Source organism: Cajanus cajan, chromosome 2, assembly GCF_000230855.2.
Source record: "Cajanus cajan strain Asha chromosome 2, NIPB_CcT2T_4, whole genome shotgun sequence".
In the NCBI taxonomy this organism is placed as follows: Eukaryota; Viridiplantae; Streptophyta; class Magnoliopsida; order Fabales; family Fabaceae; genus Cajanus; species Cajanus cajan.
The window spans coordinates 59667700-59688907 of record NC_138518.1 but is presented as its reverse complement, the minus strand read 5'-3'; positions in this window follow the sequence as shown (position 1 = coordinate 59688907).

Here is a 21208-nt window from a genome sequence, read left to right as displayed (position 1 = left end):
GTATTGTGAAATAAAATTCTTAAGAGGCCAAATATGAGTGGTTCATAGCGACCAAATTCGCGACGTCTATAAAATTTAATAAAATAAAAAATAAATATTTAGCGACCGATTTAGCAACCGATTTATTTGGTCATTAATTTGGTCTCATACACTTCAGCGACCAAAATCATTGCAACCATTTTTGTAACACCCCAGTTTTTATTTCATTTTTATTTTATTTTATTGAGGGTATTTTGGTAATTTTTATAAATGTATAAGGGTGATTTAGTAGCTTGGAACGGGCTGTTCCAGAATTGGAACAGGTCGTTCCAAACTACCAGAATGAATGTGAGTTAGTAGCCTAGAACGAGCCGTTCTCAAGTTGGAACGGGCCGTTCCGAACTATGAAAACTACCTTTAAGCCTAAATGGGAACGGGCTTGGAACGGGCCATTTCCAAAATATGACCGTTATGAGTAATAAATGCACACCAGAACAGGCCGTTCTGGTTTGAGAACGGGCCGTTCTGGATGTGATTTTTACCCATGATTTAAGGGTCCAGAACGGGCGTTCGGATTTGGAACGGGCTGTTCTAGCGAAGCCTGATGCCTATAAATTGAGCTCTCTATCACTCCCAAAAAGCACACCTCTCATTTTTTGATTTCTTTTCTTCTGCTCTCTCGTCTTTCCCTCTACTTTCTGCTTCAGACCGAGGGGAACCCAGCGAGGGGGACCAACCAGATCTTGTGTAGGTTCAGCTTCTACATATCAAGGTATGGGGGAAAAGGGAATTATTTATATGTAGAGTTACATGAGGGAATTGGGTAGAGGAAGAGTCCTTAGGATTATGAGTAATTTTATAATTATTTATGTTTGGAGAATTATTGGTCTTATGTGATTCTGTATGTATTTAGGACTATGAATATATGATTAATTTGTAAAAATGATGCTTTGGGAGAGAGAACGAAATTATAGAAAAGTGTCTGTAAGTTAGGTTCTTGGAAAAATTGGACTATTTCTGTTTGAGGAATTAATGATACCATTAGATTCTGTATGTGTTGAGGATTAGAAATATATATTTAATTTGTAAGAATGATGATCTGGGAGAGAGAACAAAATTGTAGAAAAGTGCCTGTGAGTTAGGTTTTAGAACAATTGGGGGTTTTACTATTTATGTTAAAATTATATTAAATTGATAATTCCATTAATTATTATATTAATTTATGAATGTTATTGCTATATTACTTGATAAAAATTGATGATTTAGATGTGAATTGCTTGAGGTGTATGAAACCCATTATTTTGGACTTATCTGATGTGTGTATGAAATTGAACTATGAGATGTTGTGTGGAATGTGAATGAGATGTGATTGTGGTTCTTCACACCTATGACCAGGGGTGAGCACGACCTGAGATTGTTACATGGGTATCGTGACCTTGGTTAATATGTCAAGGGTGAGCACGGCCCTAGGTTAGGGGTAACGTGACCTTGGCACAATGTTATATCAGGTGTGAGCACGGCCTTGGATTGTTACGTGGGTATCGTGACCTTGAATAACATGTCGGGGGTGAGCACGATCCTAGGCTAGATATGCTACAGGGGAATCGTGACCTTGGCATAGTGTTATATCAGTGGTGAGCACGGCCTTGGATTGTTAAATGGGTAGTGTGACCTTGGCATAGTGTGAAGTGCAAGATTTGTAATGATTGGTGTGATTGAGAATTGTAACGTGATGACGATTCACATTGGTTGAGCATCCACAAGCAAATGGCCAAGCCGAAGCGGCTAACAAAGTCATCCTCTCGGAATTGAAAAAACGCTTAGGGACAGCCAAGGGTGCATGGGCCGATGAGCTTCCCGAAGTATTATGGGCGTATCGTTGGACCCCTCAATCCACCACACAGGAGACCCCCTTCCGATTGACATATGGTGCCGATGCGATGATACCTGTAGAAGTCGGAGAACCCTCTTTCCGCTGAACACATTTCAATGAGCTCTCCAAAGATACATCCTTACGGGTAGAAGTTGATTTGGTCGATGAGGTACGAGCTAAGGCTCAGATCATTGCCGAAGCATGCAAGCTGAGAATGACTCGAAGATTCAATTCCAATCTCATTAGAAGAAGTTTCAAAGAGGGAGACTTGGTGTGGAGAGTGCAAGGACCGGCAAGACGCAATCCGAAAGAAGGCAAACTGGCGGCGAATTGGGATGGCCCGTTTCGAGTCCGTCACAGCCTCGACAACGGTGCATATAAGCTTGAAGAGCTCTCGGGAAAAGTCATCCCCATAACATGGAACGCGTCCCATTTGAAGGCATATTATAGTTGAATTTTGTAACAAATAAGAATGTAATCACATAGTGCACTCTTTTCCTTGATCGGTCTTTTCTCCCCTTATAAAAAAGTGAAAAGGGGTTTTGGCCGACAAGGTTTTTAACGAGGCACACATCAATGAAAAGAAATTCATCTTATTCTTACTCTTCTACTTGTCCACAATCATTAAAAGGTTTCCCTCCCGAGTTAATCAACTTGGCCAAGGATGTACCTTACAAACCATAAAAGGTTTCCCTCCCGAGTTAATCAACTCGGCCAAGGATGTACCTTTCAAATCATAAAAGGTTTCCCTCCCGAGTTGATCAACTCGGCCAAGGATGTACCTTTCAAATCATATAAAGGTTTCCCTCCCGAGTTGATCAACTCGGTTAAGGATGTACCTTACAAATCATATAAAAGGTTTCCCTCCAGAGTTGATCAACTCGGCCTAGGATGTACCTTATAAATCATAAAGGTTTCCTTCCCGAGTTGATCAACTCGGCCAAGGACGTACCTTCACAATCATTTAAAAGGTTTCCCTCCCGAGTTCGTCAACTCATCCAAGGACGTACCTTCAAAGTCATTAAAAAGGATTTTCTCTCGAATCGATCACCTCGGCCAAAGATGCACCTTCACAAACATAAAAAAAGGATTCTCTATCGAATTGCTCAATTCGGCCAAAGAAGACATCAAAGAATTTCCGAGTAACATCCACTCGGTTTTGCTAAGACATCAAAGCATTTTCGAGTAACCCCCATTCGGTTTTGCTAAGAAATCAAGGCATTTCCGAGTGACCTCCACTCGGTTTTGCTAGAATGCCAAGCATTCCCGAGTGACCTCCACTCGGTTTTGCTAAGGAAGTCAGGCATTTCCGAGTGACATCCACTCGGTTTTGCTAAGAAATCAAGACATTTTCGAATGACCTCCACTCGGTTTTGCTAGAATGCCAAGCATTCCCGAGTGACCTCCACTCGGTTTTGTTAAGGAAGTCAAGCATTTCCGAGTGACATCCACTCGGTTTTGCTAAGAAATCAAGACATTTTCGAATGACCTCCACTCGGTTTTGCTAAGACATCAAAGCATTTCCGAGTAACCCCCATTCATTTTTGCTAAGAAATCAAGGCATTTCCGAGTGACCTCCACTCGGTTTTGCTATGAACGCCAAGCATTTCCGAGTGACCTCCACTTGGTTTTGGACCATTCTTTCGGAACAGTTTATATAAAACATTCTTGGAATAAATTCGTTAAGTTTTAAAGTTAAGAGAGATGATCTGAATTAGCATTGATTCAAAAATACACCACATGATTCAACAGAAAATACCATTTTATTAAAAAAGTGGAGGCTCTATCGGCCTCCTTGCTACAAAAATTCAAAAAGTGGAGGCTCTATCGGCTCCCCTTGCTACAAAAAACCTTGTAAAATACTAACACTACTCCTCCGAATTTCTGACCGTGTCATCCTGAGCATGAGTCTCAGTTTCCCCTTCTGGTTCAGGATTGGCATGTTCTTCATCTTCCTCTTCACTAGACGAAGCGTCAGCATCTCCTTCCGGCTGGGGGGCAGGTCCCGGCTCCGAGTCATCAGGATTCGCCCCCTCGAGCATCTCAGCAAAGGACATAAATGACCCTTGATAAAAATCCTGGGTCATGTCGAATTCAAAGTCCTCATGGAATTGGCCGAAGTGCTTTGCCTGCCGAACATCATGTTTGAATCCAGCCTCGTGCTGAGCAACGATCTTCTCCTTAGCCTGTTCTTTTAGGCGATTGTATTTGGCTTGGGCGATCTCTGTTCAGCGGCGCTCTTCATTGACTGCCTTTTGTAGATCCAGGTGAAGAGTGTCATTCTCCCGCCTAACAGAATCCAGCTCGGCAGCCAACTCGCGATTTCTGGCCGCTGCTTGTTCGGTGACCGAAATAGCTTTGGCTGTGGCCTTATCGGCCTCTTCAAGACTTTGTTTCAGATGCATCACCTCGCCGACAGGCTCCATGGTTAGGTGATGAGCCAAGGCCAACGAACGCGCTTGCATCTCGCAGAAAAGTCTCCACTTGGTTCTCGTCTCCAAGCCGGCCAAGAACTCCTGCCCGAACGGCGACACAGCATCGGACCGAATCAGGGTATTGGCCGATACATCATCACTCAGAAAAGCCCGAGACATTAGTTGGGGCGGCACCACAATCACGGTCCGATTAGGTGATGCCTCTGGCACCGATTTAGCCTTCTTCGGATTCCTTGATTGTTCTTTAGAACCCTTCCTCTTCGTTCACTCCCGATCAACCTCTTTCCCCTTCCTCCCCTTCTTTTTTTTCCGTTCAGGTGAAGGAAGCTCTCGGTTATCTTGCTCACGTTGGGGAGTGCGTGCAACAGTCGAAGTACCAACACCCCCGACTTGCTTAACCTGCTTCACTCGAGCGGCCAACAAGTTGCGGATGTTAAGTTCGTCAGCTCCACTGGACACCATAATTCCTGCAAAAAGATAAAGTAAACATCAATAGGAATTTAGCCGATAGCCGAAAATAGGATGGATAACGTACCTATCAGGTCGTTCTCCCATAGGGGAGACTCAACCAAGTTAATTAGAGATCAGGTCGGCAAGCACCGAGGAAGGCGGAGTAACAGTTTCAAATCTTTCCGTTCTTTAGCTGAAAGTAGACTCTTCGGTACTACATCGTATGGCCGAGGGGCACGCGTCCAGTATAGAGGAAACAAGCTTCTGTTATCCTCACCAAAAAAGAAACGCCTCCCATTCGGACGAATGGTCACTCAAAAAAATCCCGCCTTGAAATTCTTATAGGAGGATGTAAAGCTATCCAACAATTGTCGTTCCCCTACTCGACTCAATGACAACCACTTGGCCAATATGGAGGGTCTGGACGAGTAGAAATAAAGAAAGAGGAGTGGGGAAGGCCTAATGTGAATACATCGGAACAAGTGCTTGAAACCCTGTAGTTGAGCCCAGCTGTTCGGATGTAATTGGGTTGGGGCAACATTGAGAACCCTCAACACTCCCATAGTAAACTCATCAAAAGGTAGTTTTACTTTGATAGCTTTGGTCTTGTTTTGATTCACTTCAATCCCTTTCTGGTGTATGACGAACCCCATAAATTCTCCCGCTGTAACACCAAAAGCACATTTTAGTGGATTCATTTTTAAACCATGTTTTCTCATTCTCTCGAAAGATAATTTTAAATGGCTTAGGTGATCCTCCTTTTGTTTCGACCCAATAATTATATCATCAATATATACTTGTACAAACTTACCAATTAAATCATGGAATATTAAATTCATTGCCCTCTGATAAGTGGCACCTGCGTTTTTTAATCCAAACGGCATCATCACCCATTCATAGACGCCTAAAGCACCTGGACATCGAAAAGCAGTTTTCGATACGTCATTAGCTACAATATAAATTTGGTTATATCCAGAATAACCATCGAGTAAACTCATAATTTCATTACCTGCAACAGCGTCTATCATAGTTTCAGCAATGGGCATAGGATATTCATCCTTGGGTGTTGCTGTGTTAAGATTTTGAGAGTCGATGCAAACTCTGAGTTTCCTATTCTTTTTTATAACAGGCACGACATTCGATATCCACTCAGCATATCTTGAAGTTCTGATGAATTTTGCTTTCAGTAATCTCTCGATTTCTTCTTTGATTTTCTCGATTACTTCAGGAGTGAATCTTCGAGGGCTTTGCTTGACAGGTTTCTTTCCTGGGATCATGGGTAGCGTATGCTCTACCAATCCTCGATCTAATCCTGGCATTTCATCGTAATCTCATGCAAAGCAATCTTTATATTCATGCAAAACTCGAATTATTTCCTCCTTCAATTCCCTTTGCAAGAGCTTGCTAATATAAGTCACTTTTCTGTTCTCAACAGTTCCCAAGTTAATTTCCTCGAGTGGATCTTCAGATTCTAATTTATGTTCCTCCTTTGTTGCTCTTTTGAATCCCAACGATGAATCATCGAAAATACAATCTAACTTGAGTTCTGACTCTTGCTCTTTACCATCTTTCAACTTTTCGACCTCCTGGTCCATTTTAATTTCTATTTTTTCTTTTTCTGTTTGTCTCGAGACGACCTGGTCTCCTCGTTTTTTGTCTATTTTTTCTTTTTCTTCATTCTTTTCGACTTCGAAATCTATATCCCCTTTCTTTTGTTTTTGTTTTTCTTCCTTCTTTTTGACCTTGAAATCTATTCCCTCTTTCTTTATTTTTTGTTTTTCTTCGCCCAAAGTAGCTGTGCTATTTTCATCAATCTCCACTTCATTTGTATGTACCTCCCTGTCTTGATCTTCTTCGGCCATGTTGGTCGTTCGACCGGCCATGTAGGCCGATATTCGAGCTAAGAAGCTCGAATAAGGATCTTCATCTTTCATTCCTCAATCGGAGCCAAATCTTTTTCGGATCGAATTACAAAACCTTTCTTCACATCCCAGCAGAAAGTTTTCTTAACTCCTTCTTCCTCTTCCTCTGAGTTCCCCTTGGTCTTCAGAGAGAAGAAGAGGAACGAAAGAGAGAACAAAAGAGAAGAGAGAGTGAGAATGAGAGGTGTGTAGAAATGAGAGGATTTGAGGCCTATTTATAGGATTTTTCGCCCACCTACCACTACGGCCCGTTCCAAAATCAGAACGGCCCGTTCTGGGCCCTTCAAACCTACACAAATTTTTCAACTGGAACGGCCCGTTCCCAAACCAGAACGGCCCGTTCTCAAACCCAGCAGAACGGCCCGTTCTCCAAACCAGAACGACCCGTTCTCCAAACCAGAACGGCCCGTTCTCCCTCTGGAATGGCCCGTTCTCCAAATCGGAGCGGCCCGTTCTCCCTCCAGAACGGCCCGTTCTGCTTCTCAAATTTTGGGCCTTTAACTTATTCCAGAACGGCCCGTTTCACTTTTGAAACGGCCCGTTCTGGGCAACGAATTGGGCCTACGGCCCAATGAAAATTGGGTTGTTACAATACTTCCCTCCTTTATGAAATTTCGTCCTCGAAATTTTTGCAATGGTAGACTCCTCGCTTCTTACTTTCTAATTATTATGCGACCTCACTACCTTATTGATATACAACTCTATCAAAAGATATCTAAGGGCAAAACAAGTAAACTTGGCAAGCCTATCCACTAAAATACAAATAGAATTAACCTCTTAAGCATCTCAGACAAACCTACAATTAAGGCCTATCCACCCATCATCTCACTTCCACAATGGGACGTCTGAGTGCTACAAAATTCCTAAAGACTTCTAGCATACTAAACACAAGTATACAATTTCTCTACTCCTTTCTTCACCTTAGGTCACTTCACTTCCGCTGCGCTATGCAGATACATCCTACTAAGGTCTCGATACATCTCATTAGCTCCTAAATATATATATTAAGAGTACTGTTATGTACTTCCTCTAAAATCATCTTCCTTAATTCAAGGTTACTATGCACCCAAGTTTGTTCTTGCACCTCAAAACAATGTCGATTTCTACTCATAAATGGTTATCTATACTTCTACCAATCTTCTCCACTTGGTTCTCTAAGAAAGGATCTGACTCCTAGGCTTCTCTAATCTCATCCATTAATTCACTAGTCACTTTTAACACAATCAATTCAATGCTTCTAAGGAAAATCTCATACACCAAGCATAAGTCTTTAAATTCTTCAATCAAATCTAACCCTTAAATCATCATAAATGATATACTAGAGGTCATCATAATCAAGGCATCGGCCACAATATTGGTTTTACTTCTGTGATCATCTTTAAAGATTAAGCACCTAAGCGTAAGTTCACTAGGTATACATATCAGATCTCTAATTTCACCAGTCCATCTACACCCAAGTCAAACTCTTATTCATCACCTTATCCTATAGCCTCATATCTTGTCACCAAAATTAATCAATTAATTATACATCTCCAATTTCCTTCTGGAACGGCCCGTTCTCCCTCTGGAACGGCCCGTTCTCCCTCCAGAATGGCCCGTTCTGCTTCTCAAATTTTGGGCCTTTAACTTATTCCAGAACGGCCCGTTTCACTTTTGAAACGGCCCGTTCTGGGCAACGACTTGGGCCTACGGCCCAATGAAAATTGGGCTGTAACAAAGGGTTAGTCGTTAAACTCCAAATTTGATCAAATTAAAGATAGAATTTGCTATTCAACTGTTATGAATAATTATTGTTGTTGATTTTCGTAAAAAGATAGCTTCTATTTTACTTTATGCGTAAAAGCTTATAATAGCATATGGCTATTCTATAAACTTTCATGGCCTACGATTTTAAAGGTAGGAATGCTACTCAATTAATATCGTGAACCGTTGCACAAGTTAAAACATTTTATACATGGAATATACTCTTTTAATATATTTTAATTGGAGAAACAAAAAAATTTATAAAGATTTGAGTTAGCAAATGACTAATCAATAAACCATTGCAATAACATTAAAGATAGAATTCCTATTCAATTAATGTTATTGATATTTATTCTTTATTATTATATTAAAATAAAAACTTTCATATTTGTACATTTTTATTTTATTTAAAAAAACTTGCACAAGAATTTAAGTTAGAAAATGGTTAATCAATAAACTTTTGCAATAACATTAATGATAGAATTGTTATTCAATTAATGTTATTAATAACTGTTTTTATTTTTATAAAATGATAATTTTTATTATACCATAAAAGCTTAGGATAGCAAATAACAATTCTATAAGCTTTTATGATTTACATGATATTAAAGGCGTAAGAGTTCTACTCAATTAATATCATTAACCACTAAAAATAACTCACATGTGTGAGAGAAACCCCTTTCTTTAAATAAATTTTGTTTAACGAAATAAATTTTGCATACGGATTTAAATTAGTAGATGATTATTTATTACTCTCACAATTAAACCCTAAACCCTAAACCCTAAACCCTAAACTGTTATTCAATTGACGTTATTAACTATTACAAATTAAAGTAAATTTTAAAGAATATTTTTTTCCAAGAAATAATTTACTATAAACAGAAAAATTCATGATAGCAAATGACTATTCTATAAATTCTTATGATCCACGTGATAATAAAGGTAGAAACGCTACTCAATTAACATCACAAATCATTGCATATGAGAAGATAATTTATATATAAAATAAACCTCTTTTATTTTTTTAAAAAGAGAAAACTTGTGTAAGAATTTAAGTTAGCAAATGGCTAATCATTAAACTCTTAAAACAACATTAATGGATATTCATTAATTGTAAGGTATGTTAAATAATTTCCATATTAAATTGATAGTTTCTTTTGAAAGAAATTGTAGAATACTCTTTCATAACAAAAAATAAAATAAAATTATTCTCTGAGTTCTCTTTTCTTTTCTTTTTGCTTATACTTTCTTCTCTTCTTCCACTACAAGAAGTAACCTAAAACATAAAAAAAAAAAAAAAAAAAAAAGAGTAAAAACCACCCTCCAACATCCAAGAAACAAAAGAAAATGCAAAAACATAACAAGAAACTGAATATATTGCTTTTATTTTTCTTCTTTCTTCTAACATTCGTTGGAACAAGGCTGCGTTCGCTTTCGGCACCGTCTTCGCTAGTGTCATTTTCTTAATCATTTCTTGCTTTTTTTCTTTTCACCTGAGAAAAGATATGAACAGAAAATGACACCACTGAAGACAGAGCTAAAAGAGGTCACAACATTGTTCAGATGAAACTTCAACTTTATTTATTTTCATGATATGAACACTCTTATATATAGTATACAAATTCTACTCCATGAGCCAAAATTTTCAAAAAGTTGTTATAATTTAAGGGTGAGTCAAAATTTTCAAAAGGTTGTTATAATTAATTTAACGGCGAGCCAATGTTTTCAAAAAGTTGTTAATATTTAAAAGCCACTTTATACAACATTTATTTAATTAGTTGAAAGTTTAGAGTTTAGAAAATATATCTTAGGCAATAAGATATAAATTAAAAAATAATGTATATAAGTCCTTAAAATTATTTCAAATATTTAATTAAGTTCTGTTGTTAAAATTATTTTAGAATAATTCTTAAAGTTTAAAAATCTTGTAATTAAATCATTCATTTACTAATGTTGTTACAATTTATTTTAGTTTTTGCTTACAATATATGACAATTTCTTTTAAATATGCTAATTACCTTTCTATCTTCATAATTAACATTTTAATTTAATATTCTATTTTTATTATTATAGTTTGTGCAATACACTAAATGAATGTCTATTTTAAAATATAATTTATATTTTTAAAAATATTTACTTATTATAAACTTTAGTTATAGCATATTTAAATATTAAAAAATATTATTTTTTGTGGTGATTAATATTTTTGCCAAAAATGTAATATGCTTTGACGATTTATTGAAATTGCGAGAAATAAACGATCAATAATTGTAAATAAAAATTGTTGTGAATTAAAATTACTCTAATTAAATGTAATTTTTTTTAAGTATTATGACAAAATTTAACAAATGAGTTTATAATATATAATTTTAACTGCAAAATAATACGCTTACACATTATTATCATATTCTTAGCCACATCATATATTTCGATGGTGTGTCATTTTGTTCTCACAATTCACGTCTCTTTTCATTAACCTTTCCCATTTGTAACTCTCATTTATACAATTAGTGTGATTACAACACATGCTTACTCTAATGAGAAAAAATCAAAACAATAATAACAACACAATAAAAATAACTCAATAAATTAGCAATAAGCAACAAAAATAAAATCCTCAACATGCAAGAATATAAGAGAAATTGTGACACCCTTCTACCCCATAATAGATAAGTAACAACAATAAGAATAATTCAATAAATATAACATCAAGAAGGGTCCACATATTTTAATAAAAACTCATAGGTTCACAAGTCTTGAAATAAATAGAAATAATAATAATAATGATAATAAAGTTTTACTCTTAAAAGAAAATTATCAAGGTCTCTAAAGAAAAATGAAAGGGATCCAGAATTTACAAATATAAGGTGAATATAAAACTCCTAAAAATAAGTCTCCTCAAACGACAAATAACAATTCATAACTAAAGCATCCTAAATTCATGCCCCAATGTCACATCCTATCAGAGCAGAACTTTTTCCCTTTAGAACTCAACACTATGAGTGCCTTCATTTTCACCTAAAAGAAAACCACATAAAAACAGGACGGTGAGAGATAGATAACATCATATATGAACATAGAGCTACCCAATTCCCACCCCACACCGTGCACCAAAATATCATCATTAACTATAAACAACAAATACATCTCATATAATTACCAAACATCATTTTTTTTTAATCATACAAGCTTTCATACACATGCTCACTATATGCTCATACACATCTCTTCTCCTAAGAGTCTCAACTTGGCACTCCGCACAATGGGCGTACCTCGTCAATTCCCTTAGTTTTTGCCAATGCGGGCATACCGTTCTCACACCCTCCCAGGGCCGGTATGTTGCACGGTTAAACACCCAGCGGCCCGTGCAAAGGCAATCCACCCACCGTTAAACCCTCTGTGGCTAGTGAGCTGCGCAGTTAAACACCCAACGGCCCACGCATGGAATGCCTCCCATCATGGTCCCCCCCTGTCTCAACCCCTCTCTAGGCCCAGGGTCCAATGCAATATAGCCACGTCTGGCTTCTCAAGCACCACATGCAACTCATAAGTCTCATAGACCACAAATTTCACATAATTCTTCACACACATCACAATATCTATGACATTCAGTTAATAATTTAACCATAACTCGAGATATACATATCCTTTCTAAGTGATCCCAACTCCATTAGAATCCTAACATCAATATCTACAAATTTCATGAAGAACACAAATCCTAATAAAGTCGTTTAGGTTACCATTCAGGGCTCACAAAAATTGATGTTGTGGTTCGCACACAGATTGGAAGGCTCAAATTGCAACTCACATAACTTGATCCAATATTAATATTTTTACACGATTCGTGTGTCTAAATGGTAGCCCCAGATGTCTAGTTTCTAAAAAAACAAACGGCACTCGATTTGGATAACTACACAGAAAGATATCGCAAAATTACAAACGTATGTCGGGGTCCCGATGCCCGACGCCCAAAACTGGCGTTGAGCGCTCAAATCTCTGCCCAGACTCCCCTCTGTGAAATTAAACCTGCGTTTTACGAGTTTCAACAAGGTTTTTACCAATTTTCACTACTTCTACACCCCGTTGGTTCAGTTTAACTCCATTTATATTCTTCATACGTTCCAAATCAATCCATACACATCTCAAGCCTCAAAAATTGGTTTCCATTGGTTTTACAAAAAAAAATCTAAACTCTTCTTAACACATAAAATTCAAGTCATCAAATTTAAGGATAAAGAATTAACAAGAAAGCCCCAATGGAATTCAAAGACAATTCAAGAAATAAGTTCTTCCAAATGAATTAAGAATTTAAAACATCGATTGCACAGATAATCGTTCAAAATTTTAAATAGAGTTCCTAGAGGGACTTAGGGATTGCCCTCACTACCCGAACACCCCTATATTCACATATGAAGAAACTCATCTTCCCCGTACCTGGATGAGCAGAAGATGAATGGTCTTGGTGTGATCTAAGATCGTTTCTGAGTACTCTTCCTTATAGCTCTTTGTTTCTCCTCCTTTTTTTTTTCCTAACCCTTCAGAACGCAAATGAGGCAGATAGGGTTAACACCACCTGACTCCTTTCTTAAAATTAATCCATTGGACTGGGTCAACCCAACCCATTTTCCTTCTCTTCTAACCCACTTCTAATTTTCCTCAAAATAATTAAATAAAATAAATACATGTATATTATAAAATATTTTTTTCTCTATAATAATAATATATTTCTGACCCTAAATATAATAATATAATTTCAATAACAAAATATCATATAAAATCAACCTTCTCTTAAAACATATAAATATTTATTTAAAAATGCTAATAAAAATACTTATTCAATACGTACAAAATAATTGTCCAAAATAATAATTATTTAAAACGTACAAAATAATATTCCTCTATAATTATTAAAATAATTATGACCAAATACCATCTAATAATACTAATAATAATAATAATAATAATAATAATAATAATAACCTTTTTGAAAATTGGGGTGTTACAATACTCCCCTCCTTTAAGAAATTTCGTCCCCGAAATTTTTGTAATGGTAGACTTCTCTCTTCTTACTTTCTAATCCTTATGCAACCTCACTACCTTATTGATGTACAACTCTATCAATTTCACCAAAGGATATCTAAAGGTAAAACAAGTAAACTTGGCGAGTCTATCCACTAAAACACAAATAGAATCGATCTCTTAAGTATCTCAGACAAACCTACAGTTCCAAAATGGGACGTTTAAGTGCTACAAAATTCCAAAAGACTTCTTGCATACTAAACACGAGCATACAATTTCTCTACTCCTCTCTTCACCTTAGGCCACCATGCTTCCGCTGCACTACTCTGATACATCCTCCTAAGGTCCCGATACATCTCAGTAGCTCCTAAATGAATGTCCTTCCTCTAAAATCATCTTTCTTAATTGAAGGTTACTAAGCACCCAAATTTGTTCTTGCACCTCAAAATAACATCGATTCTACTCAAAAAAATTATCTACACTCCTACCAATCTTTTCCACTTGGTTCTCTAAGAAAGGCCCTATCTCCTAGGCTTCTCTAATCTCATCCATTAATTCACTAGTCACTTTCAACATAATCAATTCAATGCTCCTAAGGATAATCTCACACACAATGCATAAGTCTCTAAATCCTTCAATCAAATCCAACCCTTAAATCATCATAAACGATATACCAGAGGTTATCATAATCAAGGCATCTGCTACAACATTGGTTTTACTTCTATGATCATCTCTAAAGATTAAGCACCTAAGCGTAAGTTCACTAGGTATACATATCAGATCTCTAATTTCACCACTCCATCTAGACCCAAGTCAAACTCTTATCCATCACCTTATCCTATAGCCTCATATCTTGTCACCAAAATTGTGCTTCTCCAATTTCCTTCAACAATTCATTCGTTACTCAAGTCATACTTAGTCTCACACTACTAAGAGTAACCTTATAAGCCAAACTTAAATCTCTAATTTGAGCCAAAAGGATTCATCTCTCTAATCATAAGGGAAGATAAATATAAAGGTTTCCTACACAAAACATCGGTCACCACAATAGCTTTACTCAATTAACAACTAAGTTTGAAATATTAGTCCTCTAGAAATTAAACTATCTCTTTAGTCACATAATTAACTACTCAGTCAACAGATAATTAAGGCTCTAACGATCAAAAAATACTTCAAGCTTAGAATCATATACATAATGTCTCCAAATCTTAGTATAAATATTAAAGCTACTAACTCAAGGTCATAGATAAGAAAATTCCTCTCATGAATTTTCAATTGCCTAAAATCATAACCTACTACCTTTCCTTCTTGTCACAATACTCCTCCCAAACATATCTTTAGAAGCATAACTATATATCACAAAAGGCTTACTAAGATCGGCCAATGCTCACACTAGCGCACTAGTCGATCTTTCCTTAAGAATTTGGAAACTACTATCACACTTACTATCTCACACAAAAATAACACTCTTCTTACTCAATATGTTCAAAGATAATGCTATCTTAGAAAGTTACTCAATAAATATCCAACAACAATGAGCTAATCCAAGAAACTCATAACCTCGCTAATAGACTCATGTATCTCTCACTTAAGCACAACTTCTATCTTAGATAGATCTACGTTATACCTCGCAAGAAAATTACATGGCCTAGAACACTCATCTCATACAGTCAAAAATCATACTTAGATAATCTATCCTAAATTTATCTTGGATATATCTTCACACTTAACTCTTAATATGGTGATATCACATCCTAAGATCAATCTCATTAATACACAAACATCCACTAATTGATCCATAAAGTCATCTATCCTCATATATACATACATGCATATCAAATCATATTAGAATACCTACTTTAAAATCTTCATATATACTATCCCTAAGCATATACGAATCAATCATCGTTTACACCATAAAGCATGAATCAACTTTACCACATAACATCATACAATCTTAAACAACCTCTCAATCCACCTAACATCTTAGAATCATGACAAAAATCAATTTTTATCCTTGCATTGTCTAACGATTCAAAAATATCATGACACCATACATATCCCTTCAACAATGATCAAAGAAAATGATACATAGAGAGTTATACTCATCCAAATGATCTTAAACCTATCTCAAAAGAAAGCTAAGAGAATAACTTAAAACTCTTATGAAGACATAAAATTCTAAAAGATCCTCTTCTTAGCTAAAAATTTCAAAAACCGCAGCAGATATATTCGGCGCTTACAGCTAGACCTTTGATCACCAAAGTAGCTATAACTGGAGTTCTAGACCTCCGTTTTACCTGATTCCAATTCCATTGGAAAGATAACGTCTAAGGATACAACTTTTATGAAGATCATAAAATCTGAATCTGTCAATATGGTAGTCATAATGGCACAACAAAACTGAAGCGAAAATATCCTCTACACCAAACAGCAATAGTATATCAATATATCTAAGGCCACAAAAATACATCAACCCTTCCAAACTCACACCTCAACTTCATATTCAAGCTTCCCACTACAATCCTAAACCAAACAACTCACATATTTAGCACAACAGACTTAGAAAATAAAACTCACATGCTACCTAAACCATAAACGGCAAACATGCCAACACCAACACTCAAGGGAATTACCAACATTTCAATCTCTCATCAAGGATACCAAAACTCCAATTCTCATATACAACCTCCTTGGATTCAATCGCTACAACTATAGATTCTAGAAACTCCATTAACCGTAAACTCTCGACAAATCAATGTCTCACCCAAATCTAAGGTCCCAATAATTTCTAGTTGATTAGCAAGGCTTCGTCCACTACTACTGGCACATATGCTTGCAATACGAGCGATACCACTCAACCACTACTTCTTACGTAAGCAAGAAGTATCAAAACAAATAAGCAATCATGAATAGCCTCAACTAAGCTATATCATGTCTTTCAGCCAAATTATGAGAAAACAATATAAGTGTAAGCACAACACTAACAACACAAGGGAAACATCATCATCATCATCATTATCCTCATCATAAAGCAAAACATATTCCATCATTCATCTACCAAACAAGCATAGTAGACTCATAACTCACGGCCGATTGGATCGACCTGCTCTGATACCACTAAATGTGACACCCTTCTACCCCATAATAGATAAGTAACAACAATAAGAATAATTCAATAAATATAACATCAAGAAGGGTCCTCATATTTTAATAAAAACTCATAGGTTCACAAGTCTTGAAATAAATAGAAATAATAATAATAATGATAATAAAGTTTTACTCTTAAAAGAAAATTATCAAGGTCTCTAAAGAAAAATGAAAGGGATCCAGAATTTACAAATATAAGGTGAATATAAAACTCCTAAAAATAAGTCTCCTCAAACGACAAATAACAATTCATAATTAAAGCATCCTAAATTCATGCCCCAATGTCACATCCTATCAGAGCAGAACCCTTTCCCTTTAGAACTCAACACTATGAGTGCCTTCATCTTCACCTAAAAGTAAACCACATAAAAATAGGACGGTGAGAGATAGATAACATCATATATGAACATAGAGCTACCTAATTCCCACCCCACACCGTGCACCAAAATATCATCATTAACTATAAACAACAAATACATCTCATATAATTACCAAACATCATTTTTTTTTAATCATACAAGCTTTCATACACATGTTCATACACATCTCCTCTCCTAAGAGTCTCAACTTGGCACTCCGCACAATGGGCGTACCTCGTCAATTCCCTTAGTTGTTGCCAATGCGGGCATACCGTTCTCACACCCTCCCAGGGCCGGTATGTTGCACGGTTAAACACCCAGCGGCCCGTGCAAAGACAATCCACCCACCGTTAAACCCTCTGTGGCCAGTGAGCTGCGCAGTTAAACACCCAACGGCCCATGCATGGAATGCCTCCCGTCATGGTCCCCCCTGTCTCAACCCCTCTCTGGGCCTAGGGTCCAATGCAATATAGCCACGTCTGGCTTCTCAAGCACCACATGCAACTCATAAGTCTCATGCAACTCATGCATCCCACGTAACTTGTGACACCCTCTACCCCATTATTAATATACAACAAATGTAACAATAAAATATTACTTTTCTTCTTTTTGGGTAAATAAAATCTTTCATAGTTGACAAATATTTCAAATATAACAAGGTAGAAGATTCACATTCGTAACTCATAAATCATAACTCTAGTGTAAAAATTATAAAAGAAAAGAAGTTAAGATTTTCAATACAATTTAGTGTAAAACAAGAAATCATATATATACAAATAATAATAAAGGAAATATAAATTAACTCCAGTAAAGGTGGCAGTGCCTCCTGGTTAGGAATTAATTTATACTCCCAAATCATATAATAAAATATAACAAAAATGTACATCTTGGTTTTTTATCAAGAACGTTCAAATTACAATTCTTAACATATATTTTCCTTGAATTATACATGTTATCTACGTTATCTCTTCGTTAGAAATTACAAAAGAAGAGAAACTAAAGTTATAAAAACAATAACATATTAAACTAAAATAACTATGCCCCGATGTCACATCCTATCAGAGCATGCCCAAATTGAAGCCTTTAAGCCTCATCACCAACATCCTCATGATGTTGATCATCTGCAACACAATTTAAAACATATACAAAAACAATAAGGGAGTGAGAAACATCTCACTCAGTTTCAGGTGCAGAAATAACTGCTAGATAGCACACACACACACACAACATATATAAGCCACATGTAAACAATACACATAAATAGTCAATATCACATATATATACTCATTTATCATGCTTATGATGTCATGGACTCAACTCATAAATGCATGCATGTGGCGCCATACGGAAGATTCACAATTCATCGTTGGTGACCCTAAGGTACACCTAGTTACATCACTGGTGACCCTAAGGTACACCTTGTTAGCATGTTACATCGTGGGTGACCCTAAGGTACACCTTGTTAGTCGTGGGTGACCATAAGGTACACCTTGTTAGCATGTTACATCGTGGGTGACCATAAAGTACACCTTGTTAGTCGTGGGTATGCGGCCTCAGCGGCACACCTGGAGTAATATATGCATATGATGCATGTCATACATTCACTATTTCATTAACTCAACATTTAACTTATTACATAATTTCATTTAGTACATCATGTCATTATTTGTCATAGTATCATAATCATAGTTTGTCTCAATAGTTCATTCTTAAGTCTCATGTCATTTGTCCATATTTCACATGGTCATGTCATCAATACTCCTCATAAGGTCTGCATAGGTATTCACAGAGAGCATTCTTGTTCATATTAAAACTCATTTATTATTAACATTAATTTCATACTCATTTATTACTTTCAACAAAGAACAAAGTAGAATAAATAGAAAATCGGACAGAACAACGACACCTTCAACAAAAACAAAGTAGAGTAAATAGAAAATCAAACAGAACAACGACACCTTCAACAAAAACAAAGTGGAGTAAATAGAAAATCAAACAGAACAACGACGTCTTCAACAAAGAACAAAATAGAGTAAATAGAAAATCAGACAGAACAACGGCAAGGGATTGGGGGCCAATCCGACAAACAACTATCCAACAATTATCCCCACACCCCTGAGCGAGGTTCTCACTCCCCCCATTACCTGGATAAGCGGAGTTGAAACTTGGGCAGGGTCTCCTCCTCTGGATTCTCTCTTTCTTCCCTCTCTTTCTTTCTTTCTTTCTTTCTCTCTCTCTCTCTCTCTCTCTCTCTCTCTCTCCTCTTTCTCTCTCTAAGATTATCACTTCTTGCTCGGTATATAATTTTCACCCCCCCTTGGCCCTATTTATAGGCAATCCGACGCACCCGGAACGGCCTGTACTGATTTCGGAACGGCCCGTTCCAGATCCTTCAAACATGGGCTAATTTTTCAACTGGAACGGCCCGTTCCCAAAAAGCAGAACGGCCCGTTCTGAAGCCAGAACGGCCCGTTCTCAATCTCAACAGAACGACTCGTTCTCCCTCCGGAACGGCCCGTTCTCCATACCAGAACGGTCCGTTCCAGGCCCGTTCTGGGACTACAAAAACCTCACATTTTCAACATTTGGAACGGCCCGTTTCACTTTTGGAACGGCCCGTTCCGGAACCCAAAATACCCCTATAACTTTATTAAAATTACGAAAATGCCATTAAAATAATAATAATAAAAATTTGGGTGTTACAATTCTCCCCTCCTTTTAGAAATTTCGTGCCCGAAATTTACCTGAAAACAGAAATGGATAAGCTTCTCGCATCTTGCTTTCTAATTCCCATGTAGCACTTTCTTCAATATTTCCTCCCCAAATGACCTTAACCAAAGGGATTTCCTTTCCTCTTAGTTGTTTCACTCTCGTGTCATCAATCCTTAGAGGAACCGTTTCATAAGTAAGATTATCCTTCAACTGAATGTTGTCAGACTCAATGATATGGGAAGGATCATGGACATACTTTCTGAGTTGGGAAACATGAAAGACACTATGGAGATTTGAAAGAGATGGAGGCAAAGCAATTTGATAGGCCACTTCACCGATTCTTTTAAGAATTTGATAAGGACCAATGAAACGTGGAGTAAGCTTACGGGATTTCAGTGCTCTGCCTACTCCTGTCCAAGGAGTGACTTTAAGGAATACATGATCACCTTCTTTAAACTTAAGGTCTTTTCTCCTCTTGTCATTATAACTCTTTTGCCTACTCTGGGTTGCTCTCATCTTCTCTTGGATCATCTTAACCTGTTCAGTAGTTTGTTGAACTATCTCAGGTCCTAACATGACATTCTCTCCAGGTTCTGTCCAACATAAAGGTGTTCTACATCTCCTACCATACAGAGCCTCATATGGTGCCATCCCAATACTAGAATGGTAGCTATTATTGTAGGTAAATTCTATCAAAGGTAGGAAACTATTCCAACTACCCCCATGTTCTAAGATGCAAGCCCTCAACAAGTCTTCCAAAGATTGTATGGTTCTCTCAGTTTGGCCATCTGTTTGGGGATGGTAAGCTGAACTCAATTTAAGCTTAGTGCCTAAAGCCTTATGCAAACTCTCCCAAAATCTAGAGGTGAACCTAGGATCTCTATCAGACACAATACTAGTAGGAACTCCATGCAACCTCACGATCTCACTGATGTACAACTTGGTTAACCTCTCCAAAGAGTACCTAATATTAATGGGAATAAAATGGGCAGACTTAGTCAATCTATCCACAATGACCCATATAGCATCCAAGTTCTTCACAGTCTTAGGTAACCCAACTACAAAATCCATAGAGATGCTATCCCACTTCCACACAGGCACATCTAAAGGTTGCATCAAACCTGAAGGTTTTTGGTGTTCTACCTTAGCTTTCTGACATACTAAGCAAGCATACACAAATTCCTCCACTTCCTTCTTCATCTTAGGCCACCAAAACATCTTCTTAAGGTCTTGGTACATCTTAGTGGCTCCTGGATGGATACTAAGGATACTCTTATGACCTTCTTCCAGGATTGCTCTCTTAAGTTCTGGCACACTAGGAATGCACAACCTATCCTTAAATCTTAAAACTCCATCCACTCCAATTCTAAACTCACTTTTCACACCTTGATTCAACTTCTCTACCCGACTCAATAAGAAAGGATCCATCTTCTGACCTTCTCTAATCTCATCTATCAAGCTATTAGTCACTCTTAAAGCTCCCAACTTAATACTCTTAGAGGTCAACTCACACCCTAAGCTCATATCCCTAAACTCCTCAATCATTTGCAATTCCCTAATCATCAA